The sequence below is a fragment of the Ornithodoros turicata genome, chromosome 5 (assembly GCF_037126465.1).
Source record: "Ornithodoros turicata isolate Travis chromosome 5, ASM3712646v1, whole genome shotgun sequence".
NCBI classification, from domain to species: Eukaryota; Metazoa; Arthropoda; class Arachnida; order Ixodida; family Argasidae; genus Ornithodoros; species Ornithodoros turicata.
Genome location: NC_088205.1, coordinates 77343988 through 77365493, shown reverse-complemented (window position 1 = coordinate 77365493; position 21506 = coordinate 77343988). Strand labels below are relative to the sequence as shown.

The following is a 21506-nucleotide window of genomic DNA, read 5'->3' as shown; positions in this document are numbered from 1 at the left end:
CCTACTTGGACCTCGAACGGGCGGCCAGTAGTATTTCTAAATAATAATAATAATAATAATGTACAAAGTAAGTCATATGTGGCATGAACGGCGTTAAAAACTCATAGCAAGAAGTATAATAAAGGATGACAGTCGTGCAGTGGCATACGTAAATAGAATGTGCCAGACAATATTTTGGCGATATCGAATTCTGATACGGTCTGCAAGTCTTTGGTATTCGGCGCAAAACGCCGTGAGCCCGTGATATCCAAGCTGTGGACCGAGGCTCAGAGGATGTCGATCTTGCTGGAATTCTTCGGTTGTTCTATATGAGTTCTTTTTATTCCTAGCAGTTTTCGGTTGTTTTCTCCTTCCTTTGGTTTCTAATCGCTCGTGTTCATTTGCTTTATCTTTTATTTTTAGTTGGTGGAGTTGACAATCACTAACATTCATCGCTGTCCTGGCACATACAGAACAACTAGTTTATTTTGATAATGGTACAGAACGACATGAAAGAATGTTGGCATTGAACACTAGTTTCTTACGACAGGTAATGCAAAAATAATTATCGATGAAACTTAAAACAAAAAAAATCACCGGAAAACGATATTTTTGCTGCCCGTCTGAGATTAAGCCTCCGTTTTATTGATTTATTGTTACTTTAAAGCTTGAATTTCCATTTGAATTATTTTAAAAGACTCTGCTAATAATTCAATTCCAATAGCAACTGCACGTTCGTAAAAATAATAAAATTTACAACTACTAAATTATAATTGTAACTCAGTTACACTTAAGTTACGATTACATATAAGTAACTTAATTACAATTGCAGTTACCTGGAAGAGATGATTTGGTTCCACTGATGTATAATTTTATTCTTCATCTCATCATATTTGTATTGTATCCCAGTACAAATATGAATTTATTTATTGGAAAGACTAGAAAGAAAGACTAGAAAGGAAGAAATTAAATGACTGATGGAGTACCATTGCTAGAAATCTATGCTCAGCAGAAACATAAGAACACGCTTTTTTTTTTCTTTCAATCATCATCATCATCATCATCAAGATCATGCGTGAACGAAAACTGCAATATTGTCACAGACACTTCATAAATGCATTCAAAATGCTAGGGTAAAACGGTGAAAGCAGGACTTGTCTTTTTGTTGATGAGTAGAAATGGCGGACATCGTTAAAATGACCAAATATGTAAAGCGATCTTCAAGCCCAAATCACAAGCAAAGTAATTTGAAAAGTAACATTAAGTGCATCACAAATCTCGTGCAAAGGTAATTAAGTTGGTTACAATTACATTATATCGAAAGGAGTCCCGCAAGTAAATAATTACTGATGATTTAATTAATTACAGTAATTGGGTTACTTGTAAATTAATTACTTTACAGGTCTGTATCGTAAGCAGCAGAAAGCAGCAACACCGCACATAACATCACTTCAAGTGAACCCCCATCGCACTATAAACGTTAACTCTACACGTTTTCCTTTTTTAAGAGGCATCCGAAAACCATTCCGCCTTGCTTCATAAAAAGTCCTTCAAAAATTCAGGCCTTGCGTCCACCTTCAGACCAGGCTTTCTCACTGCTATGTTGTGCCTGTGCTGCTCTGACTCTTTGCTCTGCGATCATGCGATTAGAGCAAGCCGGCATCAGGCTGGCTGACCTTTGCACTTTTCTCTTCTTTCTCCTAATAAACATATCCCCTCCTTCAAAATTAGCCAAGAATCTAAACCCTATAGCGAATGGCGCGTGAAGCATCGAGTTAGCGGACTGGCGTTACTGCGCTTAGAAAGCAAATATTATCGCTGACCCAAATGCTTTCGGCAGCAGCTAATAGAGGGCGGAAGATAGAACAGCTCAGCCATCACAACTTCCGCGCTGTAAGAGGAAATGAGATTCCACGTGCTTCAGAGTGAAGAAGAGGCAGGATTTGCGCCCTGGCTAATTTCCATTGCGAGTTGGGCGGTTGCTTAACTGTTTGATGAGCCGTGCATGTGGTCGCGAAGCTTAACTAGCTGATTTAACCGGTGTAATTCGAGCGGTTCGTTCGTACAACGTTAGACCTTATTGAATTTTCGTCCCCGATATATCCGGGCTTTGGAGAGCGAGTAATTCACTATGCCGGCACGAAGTGCGCAGACAAGATGATTACGTTTTTTTCTACTCTGATGATTTCTTCTCAGGCAGGATGTTCGAAGTGTTTGTCGTAGAAAATTGGATGGGAGATTAGATTTAGAGAAGGTACATAGTGCACAACTAGATCCCCTGCACAGAGTATGCGTGCTATGCATCACGACACCCACTGTGCGACGAGGATCGAGCCGCCATTTCGTGTTCGGATGCGAATGCATAAGTAAGGGCTATGCTCACTGAAGTCATGCGAGGCATGCCTTTTTTGTGCGTTTATATCTTAGGGAGCAAAACAGGTGCGTAGTAGAGCTCTCAGTATCACCGTGGTCGCCTTGTTGCAGACCGTGCGCTAATACTGAAGTCTGAGCGGGTGCATTTCGCTTTACATCAAATCAATGTCCTCAAATAGTTTTGTGATTCCTCCGTTCCCCAAGAAGTTTGTACTTGTGCAGTTTTGGGCAGTTTTTGGACAGTTTGCGGGCCTGATGCACATTATGCATTGTGTGTGTATATGTATGTTAATACCATGTCATATTTAATTTTGCTCTAATACAGGTGTATACCATATACAGGGTGTTCAAAATTAAGCTTTCACTAGCACTTTATAAATAGGCGAACAAAAGAAAACTGGTGCTACTTTTTCTGTTCCTTGAGTAAGAAACAGGTGCTACATAAATAGCAGCACCTGTTTCTGACACAAGTAGCGCATCCGGTTTCCTGTCATCGCTGTGTTTGCGTAGCGCTTGTGAAAGCTTAATTTTTGAACACCCTGTATATCCTGATCGTATCGTATTTAAGCTCTGTACTCATTCCTTCTCGTTCGATACTTACTGAATTTGCGTTTGCGTGCGTAAGGGATAGCGTTAGTGGATATGCGCACGCGCAAAACATAGAGAGATTCGCGCAGAGCGCAGGAACACCATGCTCTTCCTTACGTACGCAAGGGCGATAGCGTGCGATGCACTAAAGCTCATAAATAATGTCAATGGCTATGTGTACCATTGCCTAGGTAACAGAGGGGTTGGGTCCTGTTGACGCATAAGTAGGTTACGGTTATCGGAGCTTATGGATCTCATGCGTATTCGGTTCTATTTCCTTACCAGAAGTGGGCCTCCGATACGAAGTCGATACACACTGACCAGAAGAGAGAGATTAAAAAATCTAACTGCTTTTTGCGGAATATTCTAATGGTAGTGATGATGATGTTGATTGCAGTTTTTATGGCGTATGAGCAACTAGACTATAATGCGCCAAAACTGTGATGTGTGTGGAAAGGTAAAACTAACTGTTCAATTAAAACCGAATTATCTCAGAATTTGAGATGTAAACCACAGTAAAAGAGAAAGTCATTCACTTATAGGACATTTAAATAGCCGATATCTCTAAAAATTTCTTATGGTAGTCATATCTGGTACGACAACGACGATCTTTTCGGGGTAACTCTTTCGAATCTGCAGGAAGATTCATATCTGTCTGTTGCGGTTGAACGGTGCGTCATAATGGCATTAGCAAAACCCCTTTTGTAAGATTTTGTTTTTGTACGCAGTTCCGCTGCATCATTAAATCAAAATGTCCGCAATACTGAAGGTCAAATTGCTCCACTTCATGGAGGAGCAATGTTTGCGCGACAAGACGGCATTTCGCCAAGCTATTGCTCCTGTGTGTTTTTGCTGTTTACCGTATTTTGCTGTTTTTGTAGCTGCTGCGCTGCATAGACAGAACAAATAAGGCTATAGACAGACCATGAATATTATACAGCATCGTTACCATGATCTAAGCATCACACAGGACCTACTGAACAGGTTAATGTGCAGCATAATGCTGTCATTCCATGTGGACAGGCTGCTGTTATTGAGCACTTCGATGTATATGCCAGGCAGTCATGCGATCGATATTCCGCTTTTGCTCTATGCATCCTAATGAGCCAGGCGTATAACCACCCACGTAGTGGAGATCTTGGCTACTCTATGACCACGTTCATTTTGGGTTGCGTTGCCCGAAGGGTGTCTGTTCTTAGTCAAGGCGACGAATAACGTGAAGTCAATCTTCGCAGAGCTTTATAATCGATTAAAGTCAGATCGTCCGCCAAATTTACATACGTAGAGGAGACCCGAGACAGGGGAAAATTAACAGGCAACAAGTTCTCAGATACATGCAGCAAGAATTTTAAAGGCACATCACGCTAATATACACAAAAACACACAGGATGGCTTGCTGACGCAATTGCTACGTGTAGCTATCTCCAATGACTTCATAAGCCATCAGCAAGACATCCTTTGTGCCCATTCCTCCTCTCCGGAGGTTTATTGTGTATATAGGCGTGGTTGTGCCATTAAAGTTCGTTGCTGCGTCTAAGAAATTCTTGTCTGTTAATTTCCCCCGGTCTCGAGTCCCCTCAATGTCATTATGAAGCAGCTAGTCTGCGCCCTGTCACTCTTATCGATATACATGCAATGTTTTTCTTTCTTTTCTTTTTTCATCGTCGCAGATACTGGTCATGATTCAGATCATCCAATACATTCTGTTTAGGATATTTAATATAACCAAGTAAACGTGTGTAGTACAAGTTCAATACAGTTCCAATATAATGTAGCACAAACTAATTACACAAAATGCTTACACAAGAGAAGTCACACTCTAAGACAAGCTAAAACAAGTGTAATATTCCCAAAGAATCCCACAAAAGAACGCCACTAAGGGAGCCAGTGGCAATTCAAGGAGACACGGCCCCGGCGGACACTAATGTACCGTGTCGACCATCTTCGGAGGAACTCTGTCTCTCCAAGTGTAACAAACTGGGTCTCCAAGAAAATGACTACCTGCTTGTGGAGCGACATGAGGAGAGGGTACTGAACGCGAAGGCGCCTGCTTTGAGCTACCGCTCTGCATCTGTTCTTCCACAAGACGTACCTTGCCACTGCAACGAGCAGAAGAACAAACCTGTCCCTGATCCGGTGCCCTAAACGGTAGCGGAACGGGAAAACCCGGCAAACGAGAGTCCAAAACGTCCTTGCTACAACGCAGTCGTCTAACACGTGAGACACTGATTCAATGTTGGGACAATTCGGACAAAGGGAGGTATTGGTAACACCCCACCGGTTTAAGCGATCACGCGTAGGTAGAACTCCCCAGGCCGCCTTCCACAAAAAGTCACAGACTTCGCGTGGGAAATTGTCGGGCCGGATATCACCCCACGATAGACCCAGGTTTCTCAAGTTATCCGACCGGGGTTCATCCAAGAGACATAGTAGTTCGCAGATACGTGATGCAGGGACCGATCGAGGATCGACCTGAGGGTCCTGAGCCTGTATGTCGCAAAAACGCTCTGCGATACGTCGATAAAACAGGGACGGGGAAGTGGCTTCAGGGTACCTATTCCCTAGTCCGCGAGGAACTAATGCTCTGCGAAAGTGGCCCATCCAGTACAACGCAAGCGCACGCGCTGAATGCTCAGTATCGTCAATAACACGAAGGACAGCCCGAAGGGCAAGCAGTGTACAAAAAGTAGAAATGCACGGGAGGCTCCAGCCTCCCTGGGATCGCGGCTGTTGTAGGACCGCGCGTCTAACAAGAGCTGTTCTTCCTCCCCAAAAGAAGGAGAATATCACCGAAGAAACCCTAGTGCATACAGCACGGGGCGGTATAGCAACCCGGGAAACGAACCACAGCTTACTACATAGCACATTCTTGATTAGATATGCACGCTCCTGAAAAGGTAGGTCAAACCTACTGGCTATCGAAACCTTGCGTTCAACGTCCTGAAGCAGGGAATCCCAGTTTTCTCGTGCCACGCCCCGTTGGTCAAACACTACCCCCAGGATTCGAAGGGATAAGCACTGTTCTACACCGCCTAAGAAGTTGCCACTAAAACCAGCAACTGGCAATGCCTTACTTTTTGTATTGTTAAGCCGAGCACCGGAAACACGCGAATACTCGCCAAAAATCTGAAGTGCTTCGCACAGGCTATCACTGTCCCTGAGAAAGAGTGTAATGTCATCTGCATACGCAGATACCACCACCGAACCGCCGCAGGGGAGCGGGAACCCACGAATACGAGGGCAAGCAGCAAGCCTACGTAACAGCGGGTCTATGCACAACACGAACAGCATTGGGGATAACGGGCACCCCTGACGAACCCCACGTGTTATTGGAAACGGCTGCGCTATGTTGCTGTTTACGACGAGGTCGCTTGTCAAGCCTGAGTACAACGACCGAAGCAGCGAGATGAAGGCTACGGGAAAGCCAAACATACGCAGAACACCAAAAAGATAAAAATGCTCCACGCGATCAAAGGCCTTGGCCTGATCAAACGAGACGACTGAACCAGGCTGGTGAAAGCTGTGGGCATATTCAATGGCATCTCGTGTCAATAGCAAGGACGAGAAGATAGTTCTGCCCAAAACTGAGCAGGTTTGAAATGGAGAGACGAGGTAAGGAAGTGCATTCCTCAAACGTGTTGCGATAAGTGAAGCAAGGATCTTGTAATCACTATTCAGCAACGTAATAGGACGCCAGGATTGTGGCGAGTTGCTATCGCCACCCTTCGGTATAAGGACAATGCGACCATGCTTGAAAGAAGGCGGAAGACGGTGCTCTTGTAGAAATCTAGTGAACAACGCGACCATAGACGGACCCAGGGCTGTCCAAAAGCATTTGTAGAACGGCACAGGCAGCCCGTCTGGGCCCGGAGCAGAAGAGACTTTTTGTTCAGCAAGGACTGCTTTAACTTCTGATAAGGTCACAGAACAACACAACGCCGATCCCAAATCATCTGGCAGTTCGGGCAACGAAGCCAGGAAACGTAACATCTCTTCGCTAACCTCGCTTTCTTGGCTTTCAGAAGAGAACAATTGTGCAAAGAAAGTGCGAAATACTTGAACGATGTCTGATGGGGCAGAGGAGACAGACCCATCTGCCAAGCGTACTTGTTCGACATGACTCTGTCGAGGTTGCCTAATGTCGGAGTTACGCATGTAGCGCAACACGTCGGGGTCCAAGATAGGACGGTTGCGGTTGAACATAACTGCCGCAGTCCGGGACGAAAAGCGCAAAGCTCGGTAATAGCGCTCTTTCAGGATGTCCAGATACTCTTGCATGAACAACGTAAGGGGCCCTCCACGTTTCACTATGAGCATTCGACGACGAAGTTCATTTAAATGTTCAGTGAGAGCAACCTTCCTGCGTTTACCAGCTGCGATCAAAAGCTCTGACCAGTGCCGCTTAAGGGTGTCCCAGACGACCGGGTCGAAGTCTGTCTCACGCAAAGAGTCACGGATTGCCACCTCTACTTCAGAAGTAACTTCGGGATCGTGTAATATTGCGCTATCTAGCCTCCACCAGCCGGGCCCTCGAGTTTCCAAAGTCGAGAGATCCAGCGCGACGAAAAAAGGTACATGATCTGAAATATATCCCACTGAGACAGGAAACGGTGACGTTCGGCATTGAACAATGCAGTCAGCGTATTCATTAGGCACATATGCTCTGTCCAGACGACTAAACGAGTTCCCACGGGACCAAGTGTAATTGAACTGGTTGCCATACAAATGGACCCAGGCGTCAGTTAAGGAATACTGCTGCACTATTCGCCTCAGTTCACGCGCGTTCCACGTAGGCCTGCCGAAACCTGGACCAGATACATCCCTGCGAGAATCTAAAACACAGTTAAAATCCCCTATTAATATAAGTGGATGCGGTTCAAGCATGAACGAATGCAAGTTTTGAAAAAAAGCGTTAGATAACCCGGGACGAGCGGGCCCGTACACGTTAAGAACACGAACTTTACAGTTTGCAATGTAAATATCAAGACACACTACGCGGCCCGCAGCGTCATAACAACAAATACAATCACGAAGCAGCGACGGTCGGAAGACAACTACACCGACTCCCTCCGACCGCGCAGACCCCAACGAGAAGAAACAGTTAACAGAAAACCGCCTACGAAAATCACATACGTCTTTGGGCGAACTAAAGTTCGTTTCCTGGAGGAGCAATAGGTCACAAGAGGACACCCGAGCAAGGTGCAGTATCTCACGCTGCTTATCCGGGCATTTAAATCCCTGGGCATTCAGAGTGAGAAGGCTTAGTCGCATGAAGAATAAAAGGCTCATCATCATTCCTGGGAAGATCCGGAGTCCGTGCTAAGCTCCATTACGTGGTCGCTGTCAACTCGCTTCTTCTTCTTTTTCACTTCCTTGGGGCTACTCGTTGAGCGCATTATTCTCTTGGAATCTGGCCGACTACAGTCCATCTGAACAGTATCCACAGGTGACCCATTCGTTGAGGATGCAGCAGCTGGCGGACCAGCGCATGGCGGAGGAGACACGAAGTTCTCGTCGGCAGGTACGTTGTCAACTGGAGGGCTAGAAGTCAAGGGAGGCTCACCCTCGGAATCCATTTTCTGATCCAGCGATGCATCCTCTGATTCGTAGCAAACCGTGTTGGAGTCTTCAGATGAAACTTCCATTGAATCATTCCTCTCCGCACACGGCGACACCTTTTGTACTGCGCTGGATGGCAGATGAGCTACTTGAGTTTCTGTCAGCACCCCTTGTGCTTCACCGGGCAAATCTTCAGCCTCCTGCTTCCGGGGATCGGCGGGGGCATCGTGTAGCGGCGGAAAAGCAACCGCTGGCGATACCAATACTTCAGAATACGGTCGCCTCTCTGTGCAGTCAGCGGTAGCATGGTTGGCTCCACACCTTTGACAGGGTCGCTGACAGGACAACGTTGGGTGACCGAACGAGCTACACCTGTCGCAGAATTCTTCGCGGCAAGCAGCCTTAAAATGACCCTCTTTTTTGCAACGTCGACAGACTTTCTTCATGCCAACGTAATCAAAGGTTACGCGATGGCCAAGTACACGAAGAAAATTAGGAACCGGGTTGTTCACGGACATCTCAATTTTCACCACTCTGTCCCCATTCCTCACTGTTGGCCTACCCTTGTACCGACAATAAGAAATATCCAGGACCTTGCCATGTGAATGAAGGGCACTACGAAGACATTCATTTGGGATGAAAACTGGAAGATATCGACAGATGACGTTGACGACTCTGGGACCCACGGGGACGATTTCTACACTTTCATTCCCAACCTTAATACTGCCAGCCGCATGAACCTTCTTCATGGCGCTAGCTGAGTAGACTACCACCTGGAAGGACGTTTCTCCCAGGTGTTGTACGCTGAAAACGGTGGCTTCTCCGGCGACCGCCTCACTTGCATCGACGATGTCATCTACAGACGTCCCAGCAGGGACAGACACATTAAAAGCCCAGTCTTTCGACGGCGTGCGATCTGACATTGCTGCCCCGGTAGAAGGCGTCACTCAGATGACGACAACGTCCGGGGCGACCACGAAAATGTATCCAAAGATCAAGAGCCAAGAGAACACACGTTCGAACACTATGCTTCTTCCAATACATTCTTGACGTAATTTCCAACTTCCAATTTCCAACTTCCAATACATTCTTGACGTAATTTTCTGTCTCGTCGGCCTCTTTCTCTTCATCGTCTCATTACCAAGAAAGATCCTAGTCATCCTTATCTTTTACGCGGTTACCTTTACTTTCGAAATTGTATACTGGAAGCTCCCCTTGGCTGCTCGGAAAGCGTTATTGTCGGATCGAGAAAAAACGTGCACTTCACTTTCCCGCCGTCATCGCTGGTCTGCTGACGTCACCAATGTGGCGGGACGTATTTTTTTGGAGAAAAAAAATGTCGTACAATTATTTCGCGTTTCTCACGTGATTTTTTTGTGTGACGTAGAGAGATGAGCAACGCAGCAGAAACTATATTCAAATGCTCTTTTTTTTTTAGTTCAGCGTTAGCGCCGCGAAGCAGCTGTGGCTGTGAGCGGCGTACAGACGAGGACAGATGGAGAGAGGACAGCAGGAAGGAATGGGGGACGAGCGGGTTAGTATGCGTCCTGGGCTGACTTCTGGAGGAACTGTGCTGACATTCGTCTGTAAAGTATTCGGAAAACCCAGGGAAAACCTCAGATAGCACACCAGGTGGTAGGATTTGAACCCACCAGCTCCCCCACACACACACAAATAGAGATACGATGATGAGATGGGGCTGATGCCGGCCAGCAGGCTGGGCGCTGCCCCAGTGCCACTTGTACGTGATGAGAGATGATGATGATTATGATAAGGGGTCCGGTAATCAAAGCAGGGCCATTGGTCCATTGGTGCCTTTGAAGACTGGGAGCTGGTGGCCTCTCCACCAGCTCCCAGTCTTCAAAGGCACCAATGGACCAATGGTTTCTAGCATAGATTCCACGAAATTTCACGTCCTACTAGAAGTATCACCCACTGTAAACACACAGCGACTCATCCGCTCATCGAAACTCTCCGTCATGTCTGTGAAGAAAAAAACCAAGTTTCAGAAACCTGAAAAAAAAAAAAAATCAAGCAAACACTACAGACACTAAAGATGTCAGCCGGTATCTTATTTTTTTCGACCTAATCTAATCTCCAAAAAAGAGATCCCGTGCTGAGCTCCACTGCGCTTTCAGGCCCTAAACTTTACCCTAAGATGCAGGCGACGTCACATGGCCTAAAGTGTATCACGATTCGTTCCAAATTCACTGCGCTGCAGAAAGCTGTGCTTTGCAGGAACAGCATGCACGAGCAGATCCACTTAGCCATGAAACACTTTCCTACAACGAAGTGTAGTTTGTCTAATGGTGGGTGACAGGCACAGCAGACGTTACTCTAGCGGACTGAGTTTGACTTGACGAAGAGGGGCGTTATTCAAATGAGGTTCAAGTCCAACTGCCTCGTTCCATATGCACGACGTCATCTTCAGAAAGGAGCTTGCGCCAACTGGTGGTGGCAGGCAATATGTATCCGATAGAAGTGCTGGACAACAGTGCAGTAACTTGTATTTTATATTTGCACTCAAATGCAAAAAAAAAAAATGTATTTGCGTAGAATGCAGGTTCTTGATTGCAAAATAATCTGGAGCTGTTTGCTGTATTTGAAGTGTTGCTTTGTACGGCGTAATATTGAATTTTATGAAAATGTACATCGTGAAAACCGATGCAGTTACGTCACTTACCAGGCGTTTTATGAAACATCTCTTGTCAATTTAATACCCTCATGTCAATGTAATACCCATATGGATCATTCAGGTATACTAAATGAAATGAAATTTGTAGAAACCTAAAGCGCACGCCTAATGGTAGTTTTTTTAAAAGTTAGTCCACCTCTACACCTGCTAGCCTTCTTATACGTTCCCGAGGTAATAGCTGTTGATATTCAATTGTATTCCAAGGCTGAACGGCCCAGTTGTCACTTGTCCTTGTCCCATGATGTCATTTTTTCTTTCCCTTTTCGTAAAATAAACTAAAACTGAACCTTCGAGTGACACAATTTTTTTATTAGAGGCAGAGCCTGGCAAAGAAAAACGTAGTTAAAAAAAAAGAAACCTTTTCGAATTCCTCCTCCATTATACTTGTCTTTAGTTCCCGGGACAATTTGACGTAAGGCGTGAGTTCCCAACGAAAAGAAGTTCGGAACGAAACCTTACACTGTGAGAGCCTACTCAAGATATCCACTACCTCCACGCATCAGAAGGTGCTCTTCTATTTACGTCTTACAACCTACACACACACACACACACACACACACACACATACTCACGCGCACCTCACAGAGAAAGAAAGAAAAAGAAATAAACCGATTAAGGGGGAATCTAGCTGTGTTTGGCATCACGTAAAGTGGCCGGCAGTGCGAGCCATGACACGTACCGTAATGTGCTTCTCTCGTCGCTTCCTTGTGGGCTTCTTCGGCAGTACGCCGCGATAAAGGCAACCGAACTTGTGGAAGTAGACTACGTTAAAGCAGCCTTTAGGGCTAGGTACCTATTCCGCAAATGATACCGGCTGCTCGCGACGCTTACTGTCTGCGAGCGCTGTCCTTCTAATGGACACGACAAGTTTTGCGCAGATTGAAGCCAAAGTCAGGAGCCGCCAGTGTTTCGAACGGAGACTGTTCTTCTGCAGGAAGAAGAAGTGGGAAAACTAAGAAGAAACTACTGGTGGTGGTGGTGATGATGATATTGACGAAACTGCCTGCCGTAGTCGGCCACGCTCAAACTACTGGCCGTAATCCTCAAAATAAGCTCTGGCCAATGTAGTTTTGTGGATCACGGTCAGTATCTGTGAGGAAGAAGCAGCGGAAGAAGAATTAGTAGTCTGTTCGAAATAGCGGTGACTTCCGACCTGTGGCCCTGGCTTCAATCAGACTCCAGAGAATTGCTGCATTTTCCACTTTTCGATATCTTTGTGCAGAGTTCATCGCTTTGAGCACCCTCCTTCGCGCTTTCTAACGAATCTCCCGTTGTTTCTTACAACGTTGTTCGTCTACTCTTGGCATTTCTTCCGCGATATCTTCCTGGCGCGTGCTTTCATTCTCAATCTCCTCCGCTGACATCTCGCCCGATAAAGTCACTCGTGTGGATATCAGGTGATATGGCACAGACATCTTCACATTCGCTCGTCTTGTTGTCACTGAGTATATGTTCTCCCATATAACGTGCGTATGTAATATATATGTTCACCCAAAATTCCTTGCCCCCTGAAGAGGAAATCTGTACACCGGTTTTCAGCTAGAGTACGAAAAAAAAAAAAAAAGGAGCGAGTAAAATATGGCCTGCATTGAACCCCCTTGATCCTTGTCCATCGCTTCACTGGTGCGGTGTCCCTATCACAAGAAGCAGCATATAAATGCTAGAAAGGAACACCGTACAAACAAAACCTGGGCTCGACCGGAGCAATCAGACAATCCAAATTATGCATGGGCTGCTCTGCGCCAATTTTAAATTTTAAATTCCTCTCTTTCATATCAGTATGAGAAGTCCACTCGCTTTTCCTATCCCCGATTCATCACTTTCTTATGGTCAGGTTTTCTCACGTGCTGTTTATCCCATTGTAATGCAGAACCCTGAAGATCACGTACATTCGGGTACTTCGTTTATATTCGATCCCCGCTCCTCCCTCCTCCTCTTACATCCCTCCCTCACTCCTTCCCTCACTCCCTCTAAAGAGTATGTCTACTCCTCATTCCATGCTTTCTTTTCATTCTCTGCGTTTCTATGATGGCTCTCTGTTGGTGTCTGAGCGGCGGCATAGAATCTGACAAGGCGCCCTATTGAAGACCTGTTCTTGAGGTTACCCAAGATCCTGGGGTCTTAAGGTATTACGGGCAGGTTGGGGTAACCCGAGGCCTTGGGGTAAACCCCAAAAACGTCCCATAATACCTTAAGACCTCACCTCTGGGGTAACCCCACGAACACATTTTTAACCGGAAAATACTTTCCCGTTCATACATGTGAGAGTATTTTTGGATTCTGCAGAACTTATTTGACTCCCAGGTGTCATTTCAAAGACTAAACCTGTTTCTATACACTTCCATTGCACTGTGTCCACAATTAAGCAATGGACGACTTCAGGAGGTCCCAATACTGCTTGCGGGGAGGTCTCAATACTCCTTGCGGGGAGGCCCAATACTCCTGGGGGAGGGAATAACACTCCTTCGTGTTTCATTTTTGCTGACCTTGACACGGCATGGATCATGGGCTGAGAGAGGAGAAACCGCAATAGTTTGCAGACCTTCTTCTTCTTTCCTATAACACGCGTTCGCGGTTGTTTTGATAACATAACAAAAAAAAGGAAAAGAAAAGTTGTGAAAAGTATAGCTTCGGGAACTTGTTGTTGTTGAACGTGAGCAATGGGGCTGAACTCCGCTCGTCATCTCGCCCCTATAGGCGTCGTGTGCGAAATGTGTACACAGCAGAGAGCGCGCAATTCGAGGCTGAGCGGACGCAAATATATTACGATGTTTTGATTTTTAAAACAAAAGTAGGACCATGCAGGAGATAGTCACTGTTTGTGTACACGCTGTATCTGAAGCGCGAGAGATTCGGGGAAAGCATTACAACGGTCACAATATTGTAGAATTCTCAATATCCCCTAAAAGGTTTCGCTCAGTACACAGGGCCCGGTATTGAAGCCCATTCTTGTTGACATTAAAGCAATCGGAGCAGGAAATATTTACGCACTTGACCGCTTTTGATGTTCATTGCTGATCCTGTTCAAGAGCGAAACGCGTAGGATCAAAAAGCATCGAGACAATACTTTCAAGTACAAGTTACCTGAAGCATACGAATTCAAAATGGGGAAGGCTACATCCTTCTCCTATATTTAAGACAAATGAACAATCGCGTCATACTGTGTCATGAACCGGTGTGTCACATGTGTTCATTATGTACATAGTGCGTTTCTCACTTGGCGCACAGAGCACGTTGTTGTCAGTCATCGAGAACCAAGAGCCCTCGTTTACACCTGTAAATATGTTCGATATATGTTGTATATATGTTCGATGGACTGTAAATACACGTTACAGCTGCTTTGTAATGTCACATTTCGCATTAACATGACCTTAGAATTTGTTGGCAACACTTCGCCGAGCGCCTTGCTGGACGCCTCTCAAAAACGCTGTTCCATGCCGACGCATCGTCAAGAATAAATGGTATCATTGGTTGCACGAAATATACAGGGAGAGAAAATTCCTTGAAGGCGCTCCTCTTATCAGACCCTGTCAGATAAAGCTACTCCGTCCGATCAATTTTCGTGTCAGTTCATTCTCTTTAAAAAAAAATAAGAGAAATAAAAGATGTAGTTGGTCAAACGGGCCATTTCTCTGTTTTCCCTTCAGAGCTAATGAAAGGAGGATTGGGGTTGATGATCGTTCAAGGTTTTGGACCTTCTCGCACGCTGCTACTGATAAGACGGACTTCTCTCCACGAAAGTCCATCATATCCCACGACGCCCTTGTCTGTGTTAGAGCCAAGTACATATCTTCCGTCTCTCCACGCTTCAGTAATCAGAGAGACCCCGATAAGCCGTATTTTCTCGTCTTGCACACGGATTCTTTCTTGTGTCCTTTCTAGTACGAAAGACTCCATTTGATATGTTGCACTTAGCGCGGTTGGTCTGCCTGCCACCAAGACAAGATTCCTTCCTTTCACCTGGGTGATTTCTGTTTTCGTAGCTCGGAAAGCATTGCGCGAAGACGATAAGACGAAACATGCTGCGGTATCAAAGTTCAGCAATCTAATGTCAGGCACTTCAAAGGAACTTCGGAACGGTTAGCGTGAACGCCTTCGGATGTACTTAACCTCACTCGCGACATCTTTCTTCATGTATAGATTTTCGTCTTGACCGAGACTGGCTATGTCGATCTTTTACTTTATCTAAAATTATAAATACTATAATTAGCGAGTAATTAAACTGACAGTGCAACTTCTAGTCTTCTCCATAGGCAGACCAAGGGCTTATAGAGGTGAAGTTACTGCAATTATGAACGTTGTTTTATTTACTTACAAAATGCTGCGACCGACCCTGAAAACTTCTTAGAAAGCCACGTAAGGAACTATAATTAGTTTGCTAGTTAGTTGGTGAGTGGCTTTGATAGACTGGCAGCTTGAAAGGAAGCCCTAAATGACACGGGAAAGCCTTAACGAAACGTTAACGAAAGCGCGTTAAGAATTCAGTGATTTGGACGTTCAGGGCTGTCACTAGAGCTGCGAACAGAGTTCCTGTGTTGTTCCAGAGTTGCGTTTTATTTTCTCATTTATTTATTTATTTATTCCCGATAAATGTGTTGCTCGTTGCAGGCCATGTTGTACTGGCTTTTGTTCAATACGACGAAAAAGGGACTGAGCGAAAAGCAAGCCAAGCTGAATTAGGATGCGCTATGCAAAGAAGGGAGAATTGCCATAATTGAAAACCAGACGAAGCGCTCGTTTTTCTGTGTGTTTTTCTTTTCTTTTTTTTTGTGTGCTTTGTTACTGCCTCATTTTCATATCTTTTCAAGCGTGCAAGGAACACGCGAACATTTAAATAGGTAGGAACCTTCGAGATGAGATTTCGAGCGTAATCTTGTTTGCGACACGGATTTGAGATGAGTTGATTGTTAAGTCAGTAAGACACCGTATACCGCATTGGGAATGAGATAGGATGAAGCTTACGTATTCATTATAGGCGCCTCTAATGTTATTTCCTACTCTATACGTTAACTTTTAATGAGTGCCACAAAATCCCTCTCCCGGAATAATTACGCGGAGGCCTTGGACGTTATTGCATTGCGTGCGCGTGTTCCATCGAGTGCCATTTGGCATTATTTTCATTTAGGCTGATTCAATTCTGAAATGATCAGCGGCAATATGGATGTCCCCTTTTTCTACTGTAAAGATGGTTCTGACTTCGGGAATAAAGAGAAAAGGAAATAGGGCTATATGTCTTGTACACACGGCCGGGTATCCAGAATTTTAATTCACACAGCAGATCCGACTTATACTACAAAATATATGTATATCTATATTACCAAAAATAAGGGAAAGAACGCAATGCCACGGGAACACAGTGCCCGTACTTCGTTTTGCATCTTACTGTGATCATCCCACATGACAGCACCTGTAAAGCATGACACCATTGTGTCATGCTCTCTTTTGGCTCTTTTGGCGGATGCTGACATCCGCTTCATACACATTTGCTGTGCGGCAGAGCGCGCTTTACACGCCACTGTATCGCATCGCAAGTTTTTATGATGATCTTTCTACCAGCCTCGCGTGAAAATAATGGTTGTCCCCTATCATGCAACCCTTCTCATAATCTAAACTGGTCGTTCTGGAGTTATACAGAAGAAAGCGTTTAGCCTCTTGTTAACCTCTCGGATGACGTGCAACGATCAAGCGCAATCTCCGTTGAAACCGAAACAAAGTTAAAGAGATACCAGGCACTTGTGTTGAAAAAAATACACTGGCTTGTCATAATATAAGAAAACGATATTACAAGTTGGACATCTCGATGCCCATATGAGCGTCGTCAGCGCTAAGGCAGCCTTTTGTTCAGGTGCTGATGATGATGCCCGTATCACGACAGAAAAGTTAGACATTTAATTTTGTTTTCTCACGTTACGTCATGCCAGTGCATTTTATCGCTGTATGAAAATGTCCCCTGGCTTTTAGCTTATCTTCAAATATGATGTAGCGGAAAGGATTTTGCCTCAGAAAACGCCCATAGACGATTTCAGAAAATCCCAGTGCTCCTTTCGCACGCATTGCATCCTGGGCGCTTACTGAGTGTGGGAACGGAGAATAATCAGTCACGTTACGCTTTCGCTGACCTTGACACGCCGTGGACAATGAGTGGGGAAGAAATCGAAACAGTTGGGAGGCCACCCACCCGTTTCTTTAAGCTCCCATAGTTCAAAGCGCCGCTAGGCACTCTGGGATTTTCTGAAGTCCTCTATTGGGTACTGAGTGTCTGTCTGTGTGTCGTTCTGATGTTTGTTTCCCGTCCGCCACTCGCGCTCTTTTGCGATGTGCGTCTCACGTTGCCTCTAACACTATAACCGAAGGATCTTCACTACACGACAGCAGAACAACATGGGCAACAGTAATCCTTAACCTTCCATCTGCAGAAGCAAGCCTGTTGTATAGCGATGTGCGCTAAGCCAGAACCTACAGTGGCCCCGATGTACACCTGGTGTGCGCTCACGGAACTAATCCTTATGGGACACAAAATCGGGGGAAAAGAATCGGAACCCTATTTCTGAAGACCTGCTGGGAAGTATTCGTCTCGAGTTTCTCGGCCGCGTCAAGGCGGCAGGATGTGTTTGTTTACGTCCATTTCGTTTGGGTGGCCTTCGTACGTCTTCCTTAACGGTTATTGCGTCCTTTACCTCCTTTTTCCTTCTTCTGCAGAAACGGACGACAAGAAAGGGGAGTGCTATGACGCGAGTGGAGTGAAAAACAACACAGCCACGAGTTCGTTTCCATTATTTGTTTTGTTTGCGAGAGTTACGAGACCTTAGGAGGAACGGAGATTTTGTTGCGGACTTTTTTTTTTTTTTCTTTCCTTCCCCCTTTTTTCTAGTTTGTCGCTTTCGGAGGGTGCGGAGGTGTTGATCATGACCAGCTGATGCCTGAAATGGAGCATTGCCAGATAAATACGGGTATGTTATGTTTACTCAGCGTTTCCGCACGTAGAGAAAGAGGTTTCTGTCCTCGTTGATAGTTCGCGATGCAGGTCCTGACTTTCCGTGGTGACGGTCTGTGCCGTCAATTCTGTTCCACGTACCCGGGGATAAATTAAAAGCCGACGGAAGAAAAGTCGGAAACTGAGGCACACTTTGGGCATCGAAATTTTTTTTTATTTTGGCACCACGGAACAATTGTGGTTGTTAAAGGTGAAGGAAATAGGTGAAAAAAAATACAGTAGGAGAGAGACAGTCGTTAGTACGCGTCGTGGGACAAATTCGGAGTGAAGGTTGTCGGCATCTCTTTGAACAGCACACTATAATAATAATATTAGTAATAATAATGCAGTTATTGATTGATTGGTTTCCTCATTTATTGATTTCGAGGCCGGCCTAATCCGAGGGGTTCGCGAAGGCTTGTGTGTGGCTGAGGGGAAAAGTGGAGTATATTGGGGAACATATAGTGGTTCCATTCCCCTAGATTTTAATAACTCCATATTTTAGTCCAGTGACCCTGAAATTTACTCTCCAACACTCTAAATAGTTCCCCAGAACAAAAACAAACGTCCTTGAATTTAGTCCCCCCTCCCAAAAAAAAAAAAACAAATTGCCGTGGTAACGCACCTGGTCTCCAAAAGGACACAAGTTACTCCTTTTCTTTTTCTTCTTGTACTCTAACGGAGAACGCCCGGAAAACCGCGGGTTGCACAGTCGGTGGTCGGACACAATCGCCCGCCAACTCCCAGTTTTTAGCTACCTTGGGGTTGACATCATCCCATTTAGGTGTGTGTGTGCGTTTCAACTGGTGGACGGTGTATCTTGTCGAGCACGCCGCTTGTCTGAATTTTTCGCGGCTGCTGTTGTCAGATAAGCTTTTCGGAATTCCTCGTCCTGGAGAAGTTTTTCGTCAACAACGTCGAGGACAACGAGAATTGGAGAGCAGTAATATGTTAAAGCCGACCTATAGGGAGTTTTAGGGCATCGTACGTTATCGCCTTTGCGTACGTAAAGGATAACGTTGGCACACGCAAAACATAGAGAGAGCTTCGCGCATCGTGCAGAACCATCACGCTATCCCTTACGCGCGCACGATAGCGCACGATGCAATAAAACTCACTATTGAGGAATACGTCTGTCGTCCGATACACCATCAAAACAGAGTCCGAAGGATAGAAACTAAAGTTGCCAATCCAGCTGCGCGTTTAAAGCAAAGTCTTGTACGGTAGATTTCATGTGACATCTGTCATTGGGCCTCGAAGAAAAAGGTAATGAAAGAAAAAAGAAAGATGAAAAGAAAAGAAAATAAAGGAGAAAAAATTTGCCCTCGAAGCAGAACTATGCAGTTCAACATTCACTTCCCTTATTTCGGCTCATTCCAATCCGAAACACTGACATCAGCAACGTCTTTAACAACATTTCGATTTCAAAATCGAAATTCCTTCGTCGAATAATATTCAGTCTTCGTGCTCACCTTCATCTCTACATCTCCTTCTCTCCTCGTACCGCAGATGAAGCATTTCGCGACATACCTCAGTCAATTTGTCGCTTGAAAAGTATCGTTCATATCACGTCGTTCCTAGCAATCCACATTATTTCAGTTCGTTTCTAGAAGCAAAAGTAGGCCAAACGAAAATTTCAGTATCGATTGTCATTTCTGGTCTCTCTCCCTCTCGTTCTCTCTATTTCTTATTGGAACGCCTTCGCTATTTGGGGCTGTTCCCGTACGGAGGTGATCACAGGGAACGTTTCACACTGCTACAGAAAAATTATCTTAGAAATGTAGAGACAGAAAGAAAGAGCTAAGGCGAATGGAAGGGAGTGCGAGATAAGAAAAATAATGATGGGAAAAGCCATTATAAAAGTAATGACAGGGTTCCCAACCAAGGCTGAGCAATCTTCTTTTACCGATGACGCATCTAAGCACCCTAATTCACCTTCCGACGATATTTATTGCTCTGGTCGTTCTTTTTTTTTTTTCACGTCCCGTTATGATGCAGTTCCTTCCTTTGCAGTATCCGCTTTTGGGGTGTGAGTGCCGTTTATGATCTGACCCTCTGGCATGATTAGGTTAAGAACTCACAATTATTTGACGAGAAAGAACACCTATCCTACACATAACGGTTCATTCGTGAGCACCAGCCATTGATGAAACTCTCCTCACAGGGTTTGCTAAGATGGGAGTGAACGTCAAACTAAAAAAAAAAAAAAACAATCATGTTTGCACCCATAGGAGGTGGGAGGTTTACACATATAGAAAGGTAGAAAATCCTGCGAACCGATAAGGAAGATGAAGGGAAGTGCATCAAGGCGGACCGAGCCGCTGATATTTCAAACATACTTTTTTTTTCAGGGCCTAGAAGAAGAACTTTATAATATTAATTATAATTAATAATTAAGTAATTAATAATAATGATTAATGGTTAATGATTAAAATCTCATCTTCTTCGCCCACACCTTCTGGCTGCATACAGCTCTGGTGTGGCCAATTTTTTAAAAATAATAGCAGTTGGCTTTTACAAAAAGACACTTTTGAGCAGAATGCTTATTATGGCCACATCTAAAGCAATGTCCTACCAGAACACTTCGCTGTTGTCTGTTCCGTCGTTGCACGGCGTGGACATCCGCACTGTAATGTTCCCTTGGCTGCTGCTGCATTCCACGTGTTTCTTGCATGGACAGTTCCTTAGCCAACGCTTTCTTATACACTTCGTCGAACCCCTTCTTGTCCAATTCAAGTAGGCTTCGTTGAATTTCAGGATTCCTTCAACAAGGCGGTCCCGCAACGCCTCATTCAGGTATGCTCCCAAACAGCACGTCCGCGAAAGTCCCTTGATGGCGACCATAAAATCCGAGATGGACTCGCCGTCCAGTTGCTGACGAAGATTACGCTCCGCTATAATCAGTCTTGATGGTGCATAATGACGCTTCAATTCCTTGACGGGCTCGTCGTAAGTTTTCGCTTGCGGTAGACTTGGTTGCAGAAGATTCTTAAGCGTATGGTACGCCTTCTTCCTGATGTAATGTAAAAGGTTGTCTACCTTGCTTTCAGCCTTCACAGCGTTGACTTTGAGGAATATTTCGAGCCGCTCGATGTAGCCATCTATGGTTTCTTCCCGGGGATTGAATTCCGCAAAATTTAGGCATGCCGTCGGTGGGCATTGTTCAGCGCTCGTCGCCAACTTGTCGCATCTTATCATGCAGGCAGAACGTGACAGACAGGAAGCCAAAACACAAACTCCTTTATTTCAAGGTTTCTTACCTTTTATACCCAACAAAACACCCCCAAGTGGTGGGTGAAGCAAAACTTGTAGTACAAAATACGACACTTATATTCCAAC

The 21506-nt window shown here is 45.0% G+C and overlaps 1 protein-coding gene across 1 annotated transcript in view; it reads right to left on the bottom strand.

Moving 5' to 3' along the window:
* The window catches only part of LOC135394868 (cholecystokinin receptor type A-like), a 186132-nt gene that overhangs the window by 31222 nt on the left and 133404 nt on the right, over positions 1-21506 (bottom strand). The gene's annotated exons all lie outside the window — the stretch shown is intronic.